This window comes from Ciconia boyciana, chromosome 26, assembly GCF_034638445.1.
Source record: "Ciconia boyciana chromosome 26, ASM3463844v1, whole genome shotgun sequence".
In the NCBI taxonomy this organism is placed as follows: Eukaryota; Metazoa; Chordata; class Aves; order Ciconiiformes; family Ciconiidae; genus Ciconia; species Ciconia boyciana.
Window position 1 is genome coordinate 931,263 of NC_132959.1, and position 21,621 is coordinate 952,883.

General features: G+C 60.0%; 1 protein-coding gene across 9 annotated transcripts in view; it reads left to right on the forward strand.

Moving 5' to 3' along the window:
* MEF2D (myocyte enhancer factor 2D) overlaps positions 1-21,621 on the forward strand; it is a 78,130-nt gene that overhangs the window by 14,865 nt on the left and 41,644 nt on the right. For 5 of the 9 annotated variants that reach the window (XM_072846821.1, XM_072846827.1, XM_072846829.1 and 2 more), the window contains exon 2: positions 11,559-11,628. The exons of 1 other annotated variant lie outside the window; for it this stretch is intronic. The gene's annotated coding sequence lies outside the window, so the exon portion shown is untranslated. 3 more of the 9 variants (XM_072846824.1, XM_072846822.1, XM_072846826.1) reach the window with 3 other exon arrangements.

Genomic DNA, 21,621 nt, shown 5'->3' on the forward strand with positions numbered 1-21,621 from the left:
CCTGCTGTTTCGTGCCGCCGGCTCCCCCGGCCTGTCCCGGCACAGCCACGTTTCCCTTCGCAGCACCCAGTTTTTGCATCCTTCCCCCGTAGGCAGGGACCTTCTTGGGGCGACTGGGTGATGGCAATGGCTCTGCAGCACCCAAGGGGTTGGGATACCTGCAAGCCCCGTTTTTTGGAAGCTGCTTTGGAGGAGGAGAGTGGCCTCGCACGAGTCTGAAGCCGGAGAGGTGGAAGGTCTGCCTCACCGGATAATTGAGCGGGGCTGAGCACGCTTGCCTTGCAGGCTGTGATCTGCAAGACATCAGGAGATGGTCTGCAGAGTGATTGCAAAAAGCAAAACAAAAACCGCACACCCACACATTCCCACATGCGCAAGCAAACAAGGAAGCAAGCATACACGGGGATAAGCGAGCAGCCGGAGTTGAGACTCAATTTTATTTGGTGGAAAATGAAAACCATTGCGGCAAGCGAGAGGGTTCCTGCCTGTTTTCCCCCCTTCAAAAAAAAATTAGGTGGGGTTTTTATCTGCCCTGGTTTTTGTTTTGGTGTAGAAATGTGGCTGTGAAGAGGAGCTTGGTGGCTAAAAAATTGCTGCTTGTTTTAGTGCTTTCCTGTCCAGCCTCCTCTTTGCTAGAAGGTCTTGGAAGGCAACGAATGTTAACGTGTCCTCGTGCTCTTCTACGTGCCAGATACAGGGGGGTCAGGAGAAGGGAGGTGACTCCTCTGACATTGCCCAGCAAACGCGAATGAACCAGGCTCTAAAATTGCATGTGCCTTGCTCCAGAGCGTTCGCTGGCGTTTAAAGTTTAATGCACATTTATTTGCCTTCAGGTTGCGGAGCGTCTCTGCAGGTCACGCTTTTTGGCAGCTGCCGGGGCGCGAGGGCACGGTGAGGGGCTTGCGGCATCGCTTGGCTATAGGAGATGGGGTCTTTGCAGGGAAGCTTAAACCCTCAGATTCCTGATGTAGGACTGAGTGCCTTTGGTTCTTGCTGCATTTCTTTCTGCAGCCGGTGTGGTGCTCGTGCTGGTGCTCGGCCTCTGCCGGAGCAGCAGCTGGTCCCGTTCCCCCCGTGGGGCTTCCCTTCTGTACCAGAGCACGTAGAAATTTGGGGAGCGGCGCGAGCCGTGATTTACACTGGCTTTTATCCTTCCAGAAAAGGGGAATCGTGATGTCCAGGAATGCCGGGTCCCTGGGCTTCGCTCTCCTTGCCTCGGGTTCCGCAGCCCTTTGGGGTGCTCCCACCCGGGGAGGCTCAGCCGGGGCCGTGCCGCCCCGCTCCCCGGCGCTGGGAAGGTAGAGCTTTTCCAAACGCTTCTCTCCCCTTTTCCTGTGCCTATAATTAGCCCTGGCTCCCCGCCACCATATACTGTACGATCCTGGAAAGAGGTCATGGCTTTGGTGAAATTCTTGGGAACAGAGCTGCCTTTGCAGCTGGGAAAGCGGTGCAATTTCCAAGCAGATAAGAAATAGGGCAAATGCAACTCTTTTCCCTGCTGTAATTTATGGGCTCTGGGCATGGCATCTGACAGCCTCCTCCCCGCTCCGGCTCTCCTCTTGCTTGGGGGAATGGCTGAGTCTGGATCGGCAAAGAGAGTCAGACCGGCTCCTGCCTCCGCTGTGCTGCCGGACGCTGCCCCGGCGGCGGGGGGCAAGGAGAGCCCCGTCTTCTCCTGGGCTACTGGGGCTTGTTTTCCCCTTCTGTTGCATCCCATCCAAGGTCTTGCCCAGGGCTGGAGACAGGAAACAAACCCCATTCCCGGGTGCTGGGGGTGCTTTCCACTTCTAAAACTTCCCATTTTTATGAATTTCCCGGGAGCGGGGCTCCCTTTGCAGCAGGAAAAGCATCATCTCGATGATCTTAAAGGTCTTTTCCAACCTAAATGATTCTGCGATTCTGTGGTCTGCAGCCGGGTGAGGAATAGGACCCCGCTTTTCTCCCAAGAAGGGGCAAAGCAAACGGGAGCAGAGGGGTCTGCTGGGGCCGGGGAGGGTTTTCCTGCCTCTGAAGCCTCCCGTGCAAACTGGTGAAAAACTCAAAGTGAAAAGAATATTTTTAAAATAGAAAACTCCCCTCTTCATAGAAGAGAGACAGAAATACAGCAAAATCCCCTGTTAGAAAGTTTCCCAAAGCTCTGCTATTGTTTCTCTACCCCTGTACGGTAATTCTGAGAAAAAGTCAGGATAAAGACGACCAAAAAGGACAGGAATGGAGAGCAAGGGCTCAAGTTGCCGTCCCGGCCAGGACTCCGCACGTGCTGTATCCCCCCGGCAGCATCCCGCCGCCGAGCCAATCTTCCCTTTCCAATGGAGGGATTAGCTAAAAAAAAAAGACGAGATTAAAAAGCAAAACACTTTCCATTTGTTTTAATTGGCTCCTAGGCCAGAGAGCTGCTTCTCTTCCCTCCCTTTTAAATCTGAACGCTGTGATTTTCGCTTTAAATTACAGGACTGCAGGGCTGGGGTTTGAAGGGGAAAAAAGCACCGAAGATGCTGAGGTCCACGGTGCCGCTGCCAGGTCCCCTTTTGCAGCACCAAGAGACTTCCCGGCGATTGCAAGACTTGATAACCCCCTTTTTTTGCATTTGTCGGTGCCGGCGTGTTCATACAGGGGGTTGCATTTGGGATTTGGGATTTTTCCAAGGGTCGTCGGGGCGAATCCGTCAGAGGGAGGTGCTGGGAGATGATGCTTGCACTGGCCGCGGAGGTTTCGTTGCCCGCCGGGGGACCGAGTCATTCGGGGAGCGGCAAGGCAGTTTCCTACGGATTCGTGCCGCTCGGTTGACTGGTTAACCAAATTATACAGAGATCTTCTTTTTTTTCCTCTGTAGGTGCCTATAAAATCCCCCTTCTGCTTTCCCCTCGCAGCGGCGTACGTGGGGGGTGGTGTAGGAGTTGCTGATGACGGCACCGAATGTGCAAGTGTTTCTCTGCACCTCACCGGAGAGAAATATTTTAATCTTTTTTTTAAAAAAAAAAAAAAAGTGGATCTGAAGTTTGGGGGTAGGTGCCCTCCCCACGGAGATTTGCCGAGGATGCAAGGGGTTTTGGGGCTTGAACCTGTAGATTTGGGTAACCCCTGGGATGATTTTATTCTCCGGCTTGGGGTTTTCCCCCACTGGGTTTTCGGAGGCTGCCGGGTGGCAGAGGCTCGCTCCATCGGGACGTGGCTCCCGCTTTTCCGGATGCAACCCTGGCTTTGCAGCCAGTGCAGAGCCGCGCTCGGCCGCTGGATCAGTGCTTTGCCTTTTGGCCCAAAGAGTTTGCGCACGAGGGGTCGGGGTTTGCACACCGGCTCGGGGGCGAACCCCCTTTTTTGCTTTTCGGGGATGAGCAATCCCGGCTCCTGCTCAAGTCGCGGCCACGCCGGCTGGTTTTCCAGCCCCTTGCAGGGGTTTGGTCTGGAAGCGATGGTGGGTGCTGGTGTCGGTGGCTGTCACTGGCGGGCTGGGTGCTGGGGAAGTGAGGCAAGGAGGGGTTGTTGAAAGGTGCTGGGTTGGCAGCAGCAGCCCTGGCCGTGGCCGGCTTAGCTCAGGACACACAGAAGGGTCTGTAGCACAACCCAGAATTAAATGCAAATCTCCCAGGCATCCCATGTTCGACCACAAAGCCGTCTCTCCCTCCGCACAAGGAGGGCCTTTTTCTTTCTTGTTTGCAAGTCGACCTTATAAGCAGGTTTAAAAAAAGCTTTCAGCTTCCAGCAAGGGCCACGGAGCTGGGCTGGGATTTTCCGGCACGGTGGCTGTCCCCATTCCTCGGGGTGGGGGACAGCAGCGAGGGGCACGCGGAGGTTTGTCTGATCCCCTTCCTAGCGAGTGCCCACCTCCTCCCTCTGCATTTGCAATCGTGTTTGCAGGAGGTTTTGGGGGGCCGGCCGGCAGCCCCTCTCCCCTTCCCCAGCCCACCCCGGGAAAGCCCTCTGCCACCCCAGCGCGTCACCTCGTCGCAGCCGGGAGGTGACTTAGGACCTGCCACTGTTTGTCAGAGCGGGGAGACGGATGGCTCGGAGGTTTTGGACTTGGGTGAACGTGTTTGTTTGGTTTCCATGGGGAGAGGAGAGGCCGAGCCGGCGGCGGCAAGCCCGAGCTGCCCGGGGAGGCTGCGGCGATGCAAAACGTCCCCGGGGCCGGCGGCTGCTGACTCAGGCGACAGCAGAGCCCAGCGGTGAGGGGCCCCGGGCTTTGCTCTTAATTATTATGATTTTCTCCCATCCTCCCTCCCGCCCAGCTCTGGCACACGCTGGCACGCAGCCCCGGCTCGCCACACCTCACCCGGTGGCCCTGGAGTTTGGACCTACCGCGCAGAGCCGGGGCTGGGGCTGTGCCGGCCAGCCGGCCTTGACGCCGGCGGGCACGTGTGCGCCCAGCCCGGCCGGGTTCCTGGGCTCAGAGTGGGGGCAAGTGCTGCATCAGCCTGGGCAACCTCCTTTGGGGTCCTTGGGAACCTGCCCAAGGGGGAGGTCATTCCCAAATAGGGGGGCGAGGGGAGCCGGCACTCGCTCGTTGGGAGCCTGCGTGCTTTGCCATTGCCAGGCACGCACGCGGCAACTCCTGGCCCCGTCCGTGAGCCCTTCGCGTGGGTCCACGTCATTGCCGTAAACGTGCGAGCCCTGCCTGGCACGGCGCCACGGCAGAGGCCAGGCTGGCGCAGATGCGTGCCCGAGCGTGCCGATGCATGCACGGGTGTGTGCCCCGGCGCGCTGGGATGGGGTTGCGGATGGGGTCCCTTCCAACATCACCCCCCTGGTCCTTGCACCCGCCGCCTCTGCCAGGACGCACCCCTGGACCTGCCGCCCTCCAGAGACATTGGCGGGTGCCGATGCGGGGTCGAAGAACCAAACTTGGTGTTGATTTTCCTCCGGCTCCGCTCTTGTCATCCGCGGGCGGTTGCGTTGGTCAGCGGCCGTGGAGTGTTGGTGATAAATTGCCGGTGTATGTTGGCGTGCGTGCCGGCGGGATTTGCACCCCCCCGTGCCTTGCGTGGGGTTTTACGTGGATGTGAAGCAGCTGCAAAACAGTAGCAGAGGATCCGTCCCTGCTGTGCTACAGAAAGGAGAGCGTGGCTTGAAGGATGAGTGAGAATCGGATCCGTGGCGTTTGGGGAGAGCCAGCAGCGGACAGGAGGGGTTGGTGGGGGAGTCAGGAGTGCTTAGGGGGAGCCTGGGGGGCAAAATGGCTGATGGTGCCTTCTCTGCTTCACTTCTGCCTTGGAAATGCTGGCAGGAGCTGGAATTGCAAATCCGAAGTAGCTGTCGCTGCTGCTGTAAAGCCTCCTGCACCCCTGGAGCAGCGCTGGGGCCTTTCATGCGATGTCCCGGCGGGGCGAGTACCGGGGGCCGTGAGCAGGGTGGGGGCACCTGCAGCCCCTCTTGGCACTGCTGGGGTGGGTTTGCACATCCTGCCATGAAGTCGGATGAAATTAGTTAAGGAAAGCAAGCAGCGGCTGCTCCGATCAACCGTGGCAGCGGCCGGTTGTACCCGTACCCCGCTCTCCTGCCCGCTGCCCGGCGCAGCACCTGCAGAGCCACTGCTGTCTCTATAGGGGACTGCTGTCTCTATAGGGGAAGGTGCAGATCCCTGCGGCCGGGTTAGCTGGTACCGTCGGGCCCCGGGGCCGGTGCCAGCAGGTGGCAATGTGGCCCGAAGCGTGGCCTCTGTCACCGAGGCAAGGGCAAGAGCTGGGTGCTTGGGGTATGGGGTACCCACATCTTGGCATCCCTGGGCTCTCATGGGAGCCCCCACGATGTCCTCGGGTGTTTTGGGGTTGTTTTAGGCTGGGGGTCCTCCTGGTGCTGGTGGGTGAGCAGGGTGGGACAAGGAGGGAGGCGAGGGGCTTGCTCAGGGGGAGGTAATCAGGATTTGGGCAGGGTGATATTTGTGTTTCCATCTCTGCTCTTTGCTTCCCCTCTCTGTGCCTCAGTTTCCCTGCTCTGGGAGGAGCGGGCAGTGCTGCGAGGCAGTAGGACCACCCCGTGCGGGCACTCGGCCGACGCGCGGGGACATCCTGCGGCAGCGTCAGCCCCTGGACGGGCTCTCGGAGTGGGGACATGCAAACCGGAGCCTGCCCAGGTGTAGGCACCCGCATGCCGAGGGGTATTTCTGCTCCTGCCAGATGTGCTGGGTGCAAGGAGATGGGTGGCCCAGCTGTGCAGAGAGGGCAGAAGCAGGGTGGGTGCTACGAGCCAGCGGAGACCCCTGCGTCCGTCCCTCGTCCCACGTTTCCCCTGGTCCCCCCACCATCCCTTGGTCACCGGTGTGGCACGGTGCGTGGCTTTGCTCTGAAACCCACGCCGGTCCCCAGCCCTCCTGCGCCGCCCGCCCGCCCCCGCCTGCCCGCGTCCATACAGCTGGAGGTTTCGGTTCTGCATCTCTGCCACCCAAGGGGGAACTCAGCCGGCGAGAGCGAAACTCGGTGGCTCCAACGGTCGCACACGCGCACTGCCCACCCCCCCTCGGCACCCGCTCCGCGTCCCCCAAGTCCTGGCAGGGCCAGCGGCCGCTGTCGCAACACCTGCGGCGGCGGCTGCGCCGTGCGCTCGGCCGCCGTGACCTTTCCTGGAGCACGGCTTGGTGGGGACGGAGAGCGGCCACCCGGCACCTGTCCAGGGGCTGGATTTGGGCAAGGGGCCCGTGCTGGGACCCTTCGTGGGGGCAAAGCCTCCGCAAGGTGACCTGGAGGAGCGGGGAAGTGAGCCCCCCGTGATTCCCACCCTGCCTCGAGCTGGGGGCACCTTCAGCCCATCCCTGTGCAGGGGTTGGAGGAGCAGCAGCGGTGGCGGTCGCACCTTCTGCACGGCGTGGATGTGTCCTCGGCACGGCTGGCTTGTGCCATCGCTCTTGTGCCATCGCTCATCCTTGCACCGTCGTGCCGGGCAGCCGAGCATCTCGTGCTGCTGGAGGTGGATTTCTCCCTCCTGGCTCTCGCCCGCCTTCCTCCCGTCTCCCTTTCTGCGGCCCCTGATGCCGTGCCAGCGATGTGACTTGGGTGCAGGATCCGGCACGCTGGGCAGGTGGGAGCCGCGGTTTCCACGCTCCTGCTGGAGCGGGAGCTCTCCCAGTTTGTCCCTTCCCACCTCTTGGTGACAAGCCAGAGGAAACCCAAACGTAAAAGACTCATCAGGCCTAATTAAGCCCTGGGGGTATTCCCAGTGGCTGGTGCAAGCTGGAGGCCAGGCCATGGCTGAGATGCTTTAGTTTTGTGGGCTGGAGAAATGGAGAAAGTCCTTTTTCTTTTCTTTTTTTTAGTGAATGCTAGGGGCTGATCCTTGCTGTCGCCTGGACCCCCCTGAGACAGACGTAGCAGAGCCCCAGAAACTGGGGTCTGGAGTCACCCCAGTTTGGGGTGGGGGTCTGCGAGTGCCTGGCAGAGGAGCGGCGAGACGGGTTGGGAGCCCATGGGGGGAAGTTTGGGTTTGGCATCCAAATGTTTGTGGCCCTGAGCCCGTTGCTAGAGGAAACACAAAAAAAGGGGAAGGAGAGATTGCGGTCGGCTGCTCTTCCCTTCCGCAATCTGCGCCTCCCTCTTGGCCCCTTCGGCCCCGCTTCAGCCCGGAGGAGCCCCAGAGCAGACGATTTCTCCCCGTCCATCTCCCCTTCTCCCCTCGACTTTCCCCCCGGCTGCTCGGACGTCCCCGTGGCAGCGGCCCTGCGGGATACCCCGGGGACGCCGGCACCCCGAGCCGAGCCGAGCCAGCCGCAGCGAGGCTTTCCTTCGCTGAGGCAGCGAGGCGAGCTCACGCTGGCGGCTTAATTGGCTGGTGATTGATCTAATAACGGGACTGGGAGCTCGTTTGAGTGATTTAGCGTCTTCCAGCCTTCTGCGCACGGCGAGGATGGGTTTTGCCGGAGACCCTTCCTCCGCCGGCTCAAGGGGATTATTTATTTGGGGGTATTACATGTATATATGATGTAGCCAGGGGTGTGTATATATATATATGTATATATAGGGTGTTGTATATATTTGGGGGTATATATATATATGAGGGAATATATATTTGGGGTTTTTTATATCTATATATGGGAATAGATATATATTGGGGGGTATTAGCAAAGACTGGCTGTGGTACAGGGGCTGCTGAGCGTCAGCTGAGCCGATACCCAAGGTCGTCACCAGGAGCCATCCCTGCGTCCTCCGGGATCTTTCCGGGCAGGTTGGAGCGGCTCCACCAGCCACCCGCTGCCTTTGCATGGCAGGTTGCATCAGCACCAACCTGACTACATCACTTAAAAAACGAGGGGTCCCAGGAGGTCCCCCCCACATCAAGGAGGTTTTCCTGCTGCTCTCAGGCCAGATCCTGCCCCGAGGCGTTTTGGTTTGTCGCTGGGTGAAACCGAAGCTTCGGGTTTCAAACAGGAACAATTTTATCGTCTGCTCAGCATTTTTGTCTGAAAGCTGGACAAAAAGTTTGTCTTCTCTTTCCCCCTTTTCCTCCCCTCCTTTTTTTCACTTAGAAAGGGGAATTCACTTGCCTTTCCCACCTCCATCCCTCCCCTACGTGATGTTTTTTTTTCCTCAGCTTATAAATAACAGAGCATTTCGAAAACATGATACTTTTCCCCTTTCCTGGGCAGCATTTCTCTTTGAAAGAAAAAGGCTTCAAATGTAGACGGTGCTATGGGGATGAGATCTGGGGGCTGCGCAGGGTCCCTTGGGGCTGCCAGTGGCACGGCCCAGCCCCAACCTTTCACCCAGTCCTGGTCTCACCGTGCCGCAGTGGGTCGGACGGTGACCTTTCGAAATACCCCAGAATCCAGAGTTTCTGGGAGCCATGCCAGGACGCTCGCCCGCCGGGGCACAGGATGTGTGTGGATGGACACGGGGAGCCGGCAGTGCCGGCGGGTGGGGGCTTTGCACCAGCTCGAAATGCTGCGAAATGGGGAACTGGGGGTTTACTGGTGCTGGATGTACCACCGGGTCCGAAGGGCAGCGGCTTCTGCAGCTTGGCTGGGGCGTGAAGCAACCCTGGAGCCCTGGGGCTGGAGAGGATCGGGCCCTTGAGCTCACGTTTGTGTGCACCGGGGGCTCTGGGCTGTCTCCCCGTGTGTGCCGATCTTCCCCGTCGTAGGGGCTGATCCAGAGCCGGGTGCCGCCAGGTTGCACCCCTGCACTGGGTCAGGATCAGGCCCTTGCAGGGGAGCGCATGGGCCCTGGCAGAGCCGCCTGCCAGGCTAAATAGCCTGAGACCGATCCTGGCCCCCCCAGGGTTTCCCACCGTGCCGCCGTGAGGGGGGAGCTCGTCTGTTGGAGTGGCTCGACAAAGGCATTGCCATTAGTTGTCATGATCTGGGGACCATGACACGGCCGAGGGCTGCATGGAGTCGGGTGTTGTCCGATGGTCATCGTCGTAACAGCCCAGTTGGCTCCGGGAACCGGGGATGCGGGCTACTGCGAATAACCGGCCACCGGTATTTTTGCTGTCGGCGCTAGGGTCCGTGTAAGCGGCGCCTGGCGTGGCTGTACCGGCTGTCCCGTGGCAGCGACGTGAGGACTGGCACCATGGGCATGCGGCTCTGGGTTCAGGTGGGCTGTGAGCGGGGATCCTGCGGGGATGCTCCTGGCTTGTCTACCCGTGTCCCCCACTGCGGGGGGACAACTCCGTGTACGGACATATGAGGTCTTGCTTGGCCACGTGTCCCCCGTTGCATCCCAACGGGATGGTGGAGCTGTCCCCGAGCCCCCCGGGGCAGGCGGGGGTTTGGCTGCCCGGAGCAGAGCCAGCCCTGGGCACGAACCGGAGCCATGTGTTCGCACGTCCTCCACCCAGCCCGCGGTCCCCAGTCCCCACTCCCCAGTCCCCAGGGAGCGTGGGTGCTCTGCCACCAGCCCTGCAGGGTGCTGCGATGCTGAGACCAGCAAGAACTGCTCGTACGCCGAGTGGGGGGGTTCAGGAGCCCCTCGAGAGACCCTTCGCGTTAAACACCGGGGACGGCATCCGTGGCGTGGGTCCCGATGCGGTGGGGGGGGCCTCGTTTGCAGAGAAGCAGCCCCTGACCCCCGAGTTGGCAGCTGAGGTAAGGCAGAAAGCGGAAGCGCAGGTAGTGCCATCCCTCGTCCCAGCTGGGAGTGTGGCACTTGCCAGGTGACGCTTCTTCTGTGGGTGTCCTTGTCCCCACGTGGGACGCTCTTTTGTATTAAGGGAAATAAAGGGGTGGTCCTGGGTGGGGACAACAGGTTGGTCTGAGCATTAATGGGTGCAAGCGGGGCAGTAGCTGGAGCCCCCCGTCCTTGTCCCCGCTGCTGTGCCATTGCGGAGGTGACGGAGCCAGACTCATCCGTCTGTCCCGATGCTGGGAAACCCTGCGGCCGGTCCATCTGCAGGACCCCAGCCCACGCGGCGTGAGGTTTGGTGCTCTTGGGAGGCTGAAAGCCTCTTATACCCCGGCTGTTTTTGGGGTTTCCCCTCCGCGTGGCTCCTCAGGGGCAAGGGGTAGGCGCAGCCCCGGCCGGAGCCCCGCGCTCCTCGCTCCGGCTTTGTTCAGGCTGAATTTTGTAATGTCAGGAAGTGAGCTGGCCGTGGGAGGGGAGGCAGCCGGGGAGAGGAAGGCTGGTTTTGTGGTTGAAGCAGAGGATGAGGACGCCGGAAAGCCGAGCACAATTCCTTGCTCTGTTGCAGGCGCCGGGGGTGAGGCTGCAGCTCGGCTTCAGGAGCGGAAGCTCGCGGTGCGTTCGGAGAGCCGGGTGCTGGCTTCTGTGCCTCAGTTTCCCTTTTGTTCAGCGGGAGAAAGCGCCGTTCCTCTCGCTTGCGGGAGCACGCCGTGAGGGACGGGGCTCTGCACAGGGGAGGCACCGTCCCACGCCAGACGGTGACAGCCACCGGTAGATGAATGACCAGCACAAGGCTGGCTGAAACTGCTGCGCTTTGCCCCGTGGATCGCCTCCCATCTTGGAGTGGTGAGCGAGATGAATTTAGCAGCCGCCTTTCCTTCTTAGCCGCGGTGTTGTGTTCTCGGCGAGGGCTGCTTTGGGCCAAGCACGTGGGCTGCGCTCCCCGGGAGAAAGCATCCGAGCACGCAGGTCGGTGCTTTTCCCCGCGAGGGACTTCACAGAAATTGCAAAGTTCACCTGAAACCTTGAACGACTCACTGCCGGCCGCGCTGCTGGGCTGGATCTCATCCCTCGTTAATGATAATTTTTGTTTTATGGTTTCTTTCATTCCTGAACTCTTTGTAGTTCCTTTTCTCCCTCGTCTCTTTATACCTGTCTCTCTTGCTCATTTTTCCCCGCTTTCTTTTGCGGTCCCACAGGTTCCCGTATCCCATCCCCACCTCCGGGCACCAGGATGCTCTCTGCATTTCATAGGGTCGGGGCTCCTGGTTGCCTTGCAGGAGCCCGGCAAGGTCCCACCCGGCCTCCGTGGCCCTTGCAGCGATGCTCAGGATCAGGGTTGTGCGGGAGGGGACCCCTCCGGCTCCTGTCCCCTCAGCCAGGGCTGCTGCGGCGGGGACCGGGAGCCCCTCACCGTCCCCTCTGGCTGGCCGCGCTCGGACGGGGTGCGTGGGTAGCCCTGTCCTTGTGTCCGTCCCCTCCGACTGATGGCTGCTTGCTTTTTCCTTGCAGTTTGATTGAGGAGCGGTGGCCGCAGCTCATCCTCTGGCAGGAGCAGAAGATGCAGGAGTCTGCGTAGCAGGTAGGGGGGGAAATCCCAACCCTTGGGCTCTCGCTGCCTTCCCCCTTGAGTTTGCTTGCCGGGGGCCGTGCGTCTCCCCGAGCCCGGGCTGGGGGCGAGGAGGGGACCCCATGGAGGCCATCCCAGCTGGATGCAGCTCAGGGGCTCAGACTCCCAGTTTGGTGCAGGATCTGGCCCTACAGCTCTGCTCCAGCGGCAGGAGGAGCAGCGGGTCCTGGTGCCGGCAAGGAGCACCCTGCCCGGCCGCGTACCCAACTCTTGCTGCGGGCGCAAGGGGGTCCCGGTGAGCGGGACCGGGCAGCAGAGTCCCCAAAGCTGCTGCGGGGCAGGGAGGTGGCACCCGCTTGAGGTCCTGCAGCCCGGCGGGCAGCCCTGCACCCGACGGCGGCTGCCTCCACGGTTCTCCGACGCCCGTCTTCCCTTTCGCTTCGCCGCCCGGTGCAGTTCTGCCACATCCCAGCCGTGGCCATGGCACTGCTTCAGGACTCTGTGGTTTTGGGGTTTTTATGCAAAATGGGGGTGTCGGCGCAAAGGAGGGTTTTCCTGCCCTGGTTTCTCTCTGGGTGGATGAGACTTGTGGCCAAACCCACTATTATTTTGTGCCTTGCGTTCCCCAGAAATAAGGTGCCGATGGGCGAGGGCCCCGTGTCCAGGTTTTCTCCCTTCTCGACCTTCTTTGCCTGTTTATTGCTGTTACAGTAAAGGTTTGCATCTCCCTTGTCTGCAATGAGGTTGTGGTAGAGACAACGCCGCGGACCCGTTTTATGAGGGCTCTACGGTTTTGTGTAATGAATCTTCTGTACCTGATATTGAAATCAATAAAAGGAAAGATTTTAAAAATAATCTGACCCCAGCTCCTGGAAGGAGGGGACTCTCTCGTCGCTGCTTAGTGAGCAGTTTTGCTGGGTTGAGATGGCTTTTTAGTGCTGGAGAGGGGGCAGGTAATTTATTTGGAGGCTCGGTGCTGGGAGATGGGGATAGCATTCGCTGTTTCCGCCTCAAGGTCAGGACCAAGGGCTTCGTCTTGCCATCGGTTATGCTGATAGAAACCAAGAGCAGCTCCACAGGCTTGCGTCAGGGTGGAAGGGCCCCGCTGTATCTCAGTGACGCTCCGCTTGTGCCAGCGATGGGCCGTGGTGTGCCGGAGGAGAACACGGCCGGGAAGGCTCGGCCGGGTCCATCCTGCTGCAGTTTGGCTGAGCGCGGTGCTGCGGCAGAGTGCCGGGTGCCGGTATGGGACCGGCTCCGGTCCGCTCACTTCGGGGACAAATAAATACCAGCCAAGGCGCACGCTTTTTAACGCGGTGAATAATTAAACGAAGCGTAGGGACGATGGGGCTGTCTGCTGCGGGGCGTGCTGGAGCTCAGGGGTGGGAGTGGAGGGCAGGACCCTCTGCGGCTCCCGAGCATCCTGGTCCCGATGCACCGTGCACGTCCCAGCCCCCCGGCCCGGATGCTGGTGGGTGGTGGCAGGATTCCTCTGCAAATGCGTTCTCCCCCAAGTCACTGCTTGCTGCTGGAGACGGGATGCTCAGCTCTACCGACTCCATATTGACCGGTTACAACGGCTCCTTCTTTTTTAGGCTCACACAAATTCTAGTTTTTTGGGTCGGCAGTGACCTCCCGTAAAGCCCCGTGCTGCTACCGGTGCCGGCACAGAGTTTTGAGCAGGGGAGGAGCAGTTTAGCGATTTCTGCAGCTGCATAATTGCTCGCTCCAAGGAGCGGTGCATTAAGTTGTGCGGCTTGGGGAGGAGGATTTCAAAAAGCATCTCCGGGGACTGCTATGAAACTCGTCCCCTTCGCTCTGTGAGCGACAGGAGCTGAGCAATTAGAAGAGCAATATCGACCCTGCCTCGGAAGCGTGCGACAAGCAGCACCGGGCGATTTAATCCCGACGAAGCCGCGTCCTGCGACGTGCAGCATCGCTGCCCGCGATCAATAGGCATTTTGTCTTCCTGAGGCCAGCCCTATTTGAGGCGCACCAGGAAAACCTCTCTCTGCCCAACCGCATCTGCTGCAGAAAACTCTTCTAGGGCCGGTGACCTTAATTGAATCGACTCTTTCATGTCCTGAAGACGGTCGTATCATCTCACTGCAGCCATGCTCGGTAAATCACGTGTCCGTTACCTCATGCACAAGCTGCAGGGTCTGTGCCAACCTGCTTTTCTCTCGATGAGATTTTTTGCAGCCCGAGGCTGATTTCCAGCTGCTTGGGAAGAGCCCTTGGGTCTCTGGGTCTGCACCTCTGCTGTCTAAGGCCTTGCATCATGTTCTCTTGGAGGTTTAATGCTGGTGGAGACTTGAGTTTGCGGCTCCTGGGCTCCCACCGTGCTCTAGGCACGAGCGTGCCGCCTCGCCCGGCACCGAGCTGTTTGCATCCCTCAGGATCCTCCCTATTTCCAGGGAGAGCTCATAAAAACCAGCCGGTAGGCTCACCAAAAATCCCCCTTCTTGCCCCTTTTCCCGCGTTGGGAGAGGTGGGATCCCGGGTTTGGTAAAGCGATGGTTTTCTGCTGCCCGTGCGGCTGCTGAAACGCGATCGTGCTGCTGGAGGTCACCTTTTAACTGCCGGCAGAGCCGGGTGGCCTTTCGTGGTCACGGCTCTGCCCTGCGCTTTGGTTTTCTGAGCTCATCCACTATTTTGCCACCGAGGGGGGGGGAAAATGTCTTCAAAGCCCTCTTTTTCCCTTGGGGAAAAGCCAGCTTGGGCAGAAATGTCTGCGCAGAAATGTCATCTAACCGGGCTGACCCAGCAGTGAGGCTCGTCCTCCCCGGGGGTCCCGCTGCACCCATGGGGTCTGTCCCCATCTCGCCGTGTCCCCGGGTTTGGGGCGGCGGAGGAAGCGAGCCCGGGGGCTGCTTTCGGCAGCTGTTTGCAAGCGAGCGGCTCTGGCCGCTCCCTTCCCCCCGCTTGCGCGCTTAACCACCTCCTCCTGCCTTCGCATCTGCCTCTGCCCTTTAGAAGCTGTGGTGCGCCCTGGCGCTCCCCAAACAGGGTTTTGGGGGAATCAGGGGCCAGCCGGTGGCCTCGGTGGCGGTGACGGCCGCTCGGGGTGACAGCGGTACGGGGACAGCGGCTCCATCCCGCACGCTTCCTCCCGGCCGCCAGCGCGCAGCAGACGTGGAGAAGGACGCAGCCACCCTGTCTCCTGTAAGTACCTCTCACTCTTTCCACTGGAGAGTTAAAATTAGCAACTGTCTTTTTTTAAAACAGGCGTCGCTTTAAACCTTGCCAGCCCAACTGGGTTTCCTTTTATTCTCCCCCCCCGCCTCCTTTTCTCTTGATTTTTTAAATTTTGTTGTTATTGTTGAACGTACGAGCGCACTTTTCTTCCCCCCCCCCCCCCCTTTTTTTTTTTAAATTTTTTACATTTCCCCCCCCTCTTTTCGTTCCTTCCTTTTTTAAACACGGGTGACGCTGCAGTGGCGGTGCGGAGTTTGGAGCCAAATAAACAGCCCGGCACACCCCCACCCCGATCGCCTTACAGAGCCCGGTGCCAGAGCCCAGTGCCGAATTTAGAGCCCTTATCTATTGTCAGCCTCCACGGTCGCCGCTGCTCTGCCGGGGGGGTTGTTTGCCCCAGACCCCCTTTTTGCTCCTGACACAGATCTTCGATGTGAGTGTGCCTCTAATTATTTTTTTTCCCCTCTTTGTGTTTGTGGTAAAGCACAAAAGTGCCCGTAAATCAGGACCCGTTGCTTTTTATCCAGGGCTGTGTGGGTAGGGAGGGAGGGGGGGGGGTCTGGGCAGTGGGGGGAGTTCCCATGTTGGGAGGATCAGCTGCATGGAGAGAGGGGGAAACTGAGGCACGGAGGGAGGACATGGCTCACCGACGGGGAGTGGGTGAGCCAGGATTTCCTCCTCTTAAAATAAAAACCAATATAGACGAGCAAGGAAAACGCGGCAGGCGCGGGCTCGGATGCAGGATTGGTGCCTGTCCCCGGGGGATAAAATCCGGCCCTTTGGGGAAGCTCACGCCCGTGGTCCCCCGTGGCGGGGACGATGCCGGGGACCGACGTGGGTGGAGGGTGCCGCAGCCGCCGTGGTGCCGCAGCCGGAGCTCTGCTACGCCGGGATGGAGCCGGCGGTTGGAGGTGGCTGTCCTGGCCCGGATCTGCGAAAGCAAACAGGAAGGTGAGCGGGGAGCAGCCCACCGTATTTACTCGGATGTCGGGGAGGTTATTTATTGTGGTTCCTCTGAGGTTGGTACCGGGGTTTTTTAACACCTTCCTGCTTGGTGCCGTTTCCTTTCAGCCGGGGCTGGGTGCTCGGCGCAGCAGGAGCTTGCGGCTCGCGCGGGGAGGTGAGCCGGGTACCACGCACCTCTCCGCCCGGGCGCGGGGCGACGGCAGGAGCATCGCGCCGGGGCTCTCCCGCCTGTTCCTTCTCCTCCCTTAACCATTTCATAAACGTTTGGTTTAGTCTAGAGACCAGCCCGGCTGGTCCCGCACGAGGGCTGGATGCGGTGGGGCTGGGACGGGCGCTGGGCTTGGCTCATCCTAGAAAAAACTTTTTCCATCTTGATTTTTTTTTCAGGGTTTTTTGTGCTGTTACTGCTTTGGGGCAGGGACTGCCCGGATCCTGCCTGGGGTTAGCGTTAACAATGCTGATAATCTTAATATCCACTTCTATGAAAATTAAGGTCCAAAACCCCTAGGAAGGAGGACGGCATCTTTCAGAAGTGCTTTTAGTTTTTCCCTCCCAAGACTCCGCTTGCGTGCGCTGCCCTGGCTCCGATGCTTATGGACAGCTTGAACACAGCCGGGGCTGGAGGATAAACTTCTCTCTTTGGGTTAAACCCAACCCTTTTTACCCATCGCTGGGGGTGGGCGAAGCGGGTTCTCCCCTCTGCTCGACTCGGGCGGCACCGTCGCAGCGGGGTCGGTCCCATTTGGGGACAGGGTTTGGGGCCGCGGGTCTTGTCCCCACTGCAGGGTCCTGGGTTTCCGCTTTCAAAACCGAACGGCTGCCCACGATCCGCCCTGGGCAACGATGGCTGCAAAGCCCTTTCCTCCTCCTCCTCCTCCACCTCTTTTGAGCAAACAATCGATTTGGGCAGCTATTTATTTATATTTTAATTATTTTTACGTCCCAACCCCTTCAGCCAAAAATTTTGACTGAAATATTTTCATTTCTACCCACAAACTCGTGCCTTCTGAAAACCACGCTTTCTCTCTCGCCCCCTTTGCAAGTCTGCAGAAAAAACTGCCTTATTTGGGTTCTTTTTTCCCCAATATTTTCCCTTTTCCAAGGGGAATCGTGACTGGTGTTTATCCGTGACACTCCTGCGCTCGCGACAGCTCCCGAGCTCTCGCCTGCCCTTGGGGTCCATCTCCTCTGTGCCACAGGAGCATCCCAGTGGCTTCCGCGCCGTCCCTCCGGAAACCCGGGCTGGGACCCGCAACCAAGCCCTTGGCTTCAACCGCAGCCACGTGCTGGCGTGCTCCGGCACGGGAGTTTGGAGGGTGCCAGACCCGGGATGTAGCGGCGCCTCTGGAAAGTGCCAAATTTTGGCATTTCCCGCAGTGGCCGGGCATCCCCAGCGCTCTCCTGAGCATCGCCCCTGCGGTTTGCTGGGATGTCCGAGGGGGGCACGTGGGCAGCATCCGCACCACCAAAACCCAGCGCTGGCCAAAATCACCGCCCCTCCGGTACGTGGCCTTTGGTGCAGCCGTGGAGAAGGGCTCAGCCGGTCGGGGACCCCGGCAGGGAACTCCCTCCCTGCCTTAATCCTCCCTGCTAAAACACAAGCTTTGGGTCGGTTTAAAAAAAAAATCCTTTTAAAACAGAATAATTTTCCCCTCTGTTCCTGGAGGATGGGGTCTGGATGAGTCTGCCTCTCCCTGCTAATGGGAACCGTCACCCAGCGGGTCTGGCCGGAGCCGCCAGCGACGGCCATCGGTGTGGGCAAGACCGCGGCTTGGCTTGATTTCGGTGGTGCGGCCGGGCCGGTGCCGGGGAGCGGGTAGGACAGGATTTGTGCGCCTGTGTCTAGAATGCGGGTCTTGTGAGTGAGCGGCAACAGCTGAGAACCAGCTGTCTCGCTGTATTTCGGCCGCCTGACGAGCCGGGGCTGGATCCTCACCCGCCCGCCTCGCTGGCTCGTGGCTTGAGAACACGGGGTGAGGATCCGGCCCCATCCCTTGTCAGCCTTTTGCCTGCAGATGTGCGCGTGTGCAAGCTGCTGGTGAGCTGGGGGAGCGGGGCCGCGTCTCGTCCCGGCAGACGGCAAAGCCTTTGTGGCATGGCGGGCATCCCCCAGTCACGCCGGGGACCAGGGACCTCGAGCCAGTTTGTACCCCTCTCCCACCCTGCCCCGGATTTGGCTGCAGCAGCTCTGGGTGCCCCGCGGTCCCCAGGGTGCTCCAGCAGTGCCGTGCCCGGGCTCCGGATCGGGGCTCCCTGGAGTGTTGGTGCCAGCGGCAGATGTGGCGGCTGATGCAACGTTATTTGGGTGCTGGGTTGGAGCCACCGTGTTTTCAAGGCAGTGCAGGGGAAGAGGAAGTTAAACCCGTTTTTGCTGTGTGGCATCTGGTCCCGGTTACTCCTGTTCGCTTAGAGCGAGTTCGGTTCAGGTTCGGTGGTGGCCAGACCCCGGTCCGTGCCTCTTACTGGGCTTCAGTGGCTCCTTCTCTTCTCACGGCACTTGGGCTGTAGCTCTTGGGGCCAAGGAACAGCTCTTTCTGCTCGGTTCCTTGTGCCCGGGGCCTTGGTCTCTGCTTGCAAATTGTAGTGCTGTTATAGTCCCAAATAATTAATGCTGTTTGTGGACCTTTGTTTGCTTTACTAAAAAAAATAGCGGTAAGCTTCCAGCTGTTAGATGGCAGCATGCTCCGAGCATGAGCCTGTGGCTACGGAGCAAAGTCGGTTTTTGGGGTGGAAATGGTGGGGACGTGTACAGATGGATGGGCAGGTCCACCTCTGCGAAAAGCAGACGGCCAGGGCACCGGTTTTGGTAGTTTTGTTTCCAGGTTGGAAGTGCCAGGGACTGGTTGGAGCTGCGATGGTTGAGTCTGAGCACTGGGATGGAGGCAGGAGCCTGGCCCTGCCCGTTCCTGGTGGTGTTGGCCAGATCTTTCCCATCCATCTCTCCAAGGGACTCTCCGGTGAGGCTTGCTCCGGTGTCACCCTCCCAGTATTCAGCATTGCCATATCAGTGGTAAATTAAGCTCATTTGCTTCTCCTCCTCCTTCTCGTGGTCAAGTGGAGCTGGTGACCACCATCCCCTTCCCAACGACGGGCTCCTGGCTTCACCAGCTTCACCAGCTCCTCCACAGCCCAGATGGGTGCTGGACCCTGCAGCCCCTGGGGAGCCCAGTGCTCCCTGCCTGGGAGCTTAGGACGCGTAAACCCTGACCGAGAGTGTGGGATGGGGCAATGCAGGAGCAGCATCTGCTTCTACGTTGCCTTCGCATCTTTGGACCCAATGGATGTGCTGGGCTGCTTTGGGCATGGATGCAGTTAGCAGTTGGTAGATGCAAATAAAATCAGCAGCCCCGTGACTTTTGGCATTGCTGCTATTACTCACCAGTGCTTGGGGGTGGGAAAAAAAAAAAAAAAAAAAAAAAAAGAAGTGGTTTTGGGAGGCTGGTTTGAAAGATCTTGGTGGCCCTTGGGGAAGGGCTGAGCCTTTGGGAACGGCGCTGCTGGGGTCGCACGCTGGGAGGGAGGATCGTGCTTCGAGGGCTGAGCTCCGGGATGGCACTGGGGGTCTCCATCCTGTCGGCAGCCCTGGCTCACAGGCTGAGCCCATGCTGTGCTTTGGGTGCTGGAGGGTCTGCAAAGCTGCTCTCGGGTATCCCTTCCTGGGTGGGGATGGGGTGCGGGGTCCCCGGCCGTGTTGCGGGGATGGGGATGGAGATTTGGGCCGCGCTGCCCTCGGGCGAAGGGAAGGTGACCGCAGGATGCCCTGGGCTGGCTGCAGAGGATGCATCCCCAGTCCCATCCCGTTGATACGGGAGGGAAGAGGAGTGTTTCCCCCCAGGACAGTTTCGCTCTCTGCCGAATCCCGTGGGACTGCCGTGGGTTTCCATCGCTCTCGCGGGTGGCTCGGAGTAGCAGTTGGGTCTCATGGAGTTTCCCCTGGGTAAAACCCACCGTGGGGAGAGAGTTGTCCCCTCTGCTACTGGGGGAAATCCCGTCCCCTTGCATGGAGAGCCCCTAAATTCCCTGCAGGGAGGGTTCCACCCTCTTCACGCTGCTGAGCCGCCCCTGGGGACCCCGTTCCCATGTCCCGGTGGTGGGATCCTGCCCCCCGTGCGGGATCCCGGCAGGGGTTGTCCCCCTTTGGCATCTTGTGTTTTGGGACTTGCAAGTCATTAACATCCTTCCGGTGACAGTAGCGAGGGTGCTGGCAGCGGGGACCTTGCTGGGCTGCTCTGGGTGACAGGCACACCCCAGGGTGCACCCTCGGGATGGGAGGTGGCCGAGGAAATGGTGGGCGATGGTGGGGTCTGGGTGCTGGTGATGCAGGGAGCCTCGGCTGCCCCCGCCCCAAGTTTGCATTTTGCTGTACAGTTTCCCATTCGAGAGGAGAAAAAAAAAACCCTCGAAGCAAAACATTGCTGCCGTCGGGTGCTGAGGCTTCTCCGGGGCTCGAACCCCGGGGGTGGGAGGCAGCTCGGTGGGGAGCAGGGCTGGGTGGCCCCCAAAACTGTGGCTGCGTCTTCCCCCTCCGTCTCCTCCTTTTCCTCCCTGTGGCCTCAGCACCAGTGATCGTCCCTGCCGTGGGTCTGGTTTGGGGTTGAGAGCTGCTTCTGCTCCCCACCGGCATGGGGATGACTTTGACAGCCTCCTGATTTACGAGCGCAGGATTCGACCCCCAATTCAGCTCCCTCTCCTTCTCGCTCGTTTTTTTTAATGAGTCAACCTCTCATCTGTCATATTAAACCTCCTCATTACCAGGTATCTAAATTTTGCTCTGACAATAGTGACAGGGGAAGCTGCGATATCATTGCCACGGCGCGGGGCTACGGGGAGCTGGCAGGTGGTTATTTCATGCCCTGCAGGGAGCCGTGGGGGTGGGCGACGGAGCCGGATAATGGGCTCTCGCTTCCCTTCGTTTAGAAAACCCTACTTAGTGCAGAGGGGAAAATTACCCCCGGTCTCCAGCTCTGGAGCTGGTGACGGATAGAGGACAGGAGGGAAGGGCTTCGCGTGGTCCAGCTCCTTCCTGGGGATGGAGGGTGGATGGGGATGGAGGTGGCTTAGGGCTGCCCCGTGCAAGCGCTTGGTCCCAGCTGGGAAAGGGGATGCTGTGCCCGTAGCGGGGTGCTGGGGCTTGCAGGGTGCCCAGCCTCAGGGTGCACCCCCCGGGAAGCTGCTGAGCCACCCGGGAGACCACAGCCAGGCTCGGGGTGACGGGTGACCGCCGCTGTGAGGATGCCGCTGCCAAGGTTGCTGCTCAAGGTCGCGGGGCTTTTCCGGCGGCTGCATCAGTCTTTGCACGTTGCTGTTCCCAGGGTGCTTTAAAGGTCGCTTTAGCGAGGGGCTGTCCGACCCCTCCGGGTCGTCCCCGCCGATCCCTCCCTGCGGCATCGCCCTCCGGGAGAGAGGACCGGCTGCCACCCTGGAAAACCCCGCGGTGTGAGGGGCTGCGGGTCCCGGCTTGCCCCGGTCCCGCAGGCTTTTCCTCCCGGAGGCCATGTCCTCGCCTTGCCATGGGGTGATGACGGTTCCTCGGTTGGCTTTTGGCCGGCGCCAAGCAGGGCCGCGGGCTTGCTGGTGACCTTGCCCGGGGCTCCTGCCCAGCCTCCCTTCTCCTGCCAGCTGCCCCATGTCCCCTCCAGCCTCTGCTGGCTCTGGCCGCGCTGGTGGCCTGGGGAAGGTCACCGGCCGTGCCGTCGCCCAGCCTCTGCAGCACCCAGCCCCAGCCTGGGACGCACTGGATGTGCTGGCATCCCTGGCTAGCCGTGGGATGAAACGGTGAGATTCAGGGTGCAGGGGACCAGGGTGCTGCCGTGGTGCACGAGCTGCAGGGGAAGAGAAAAT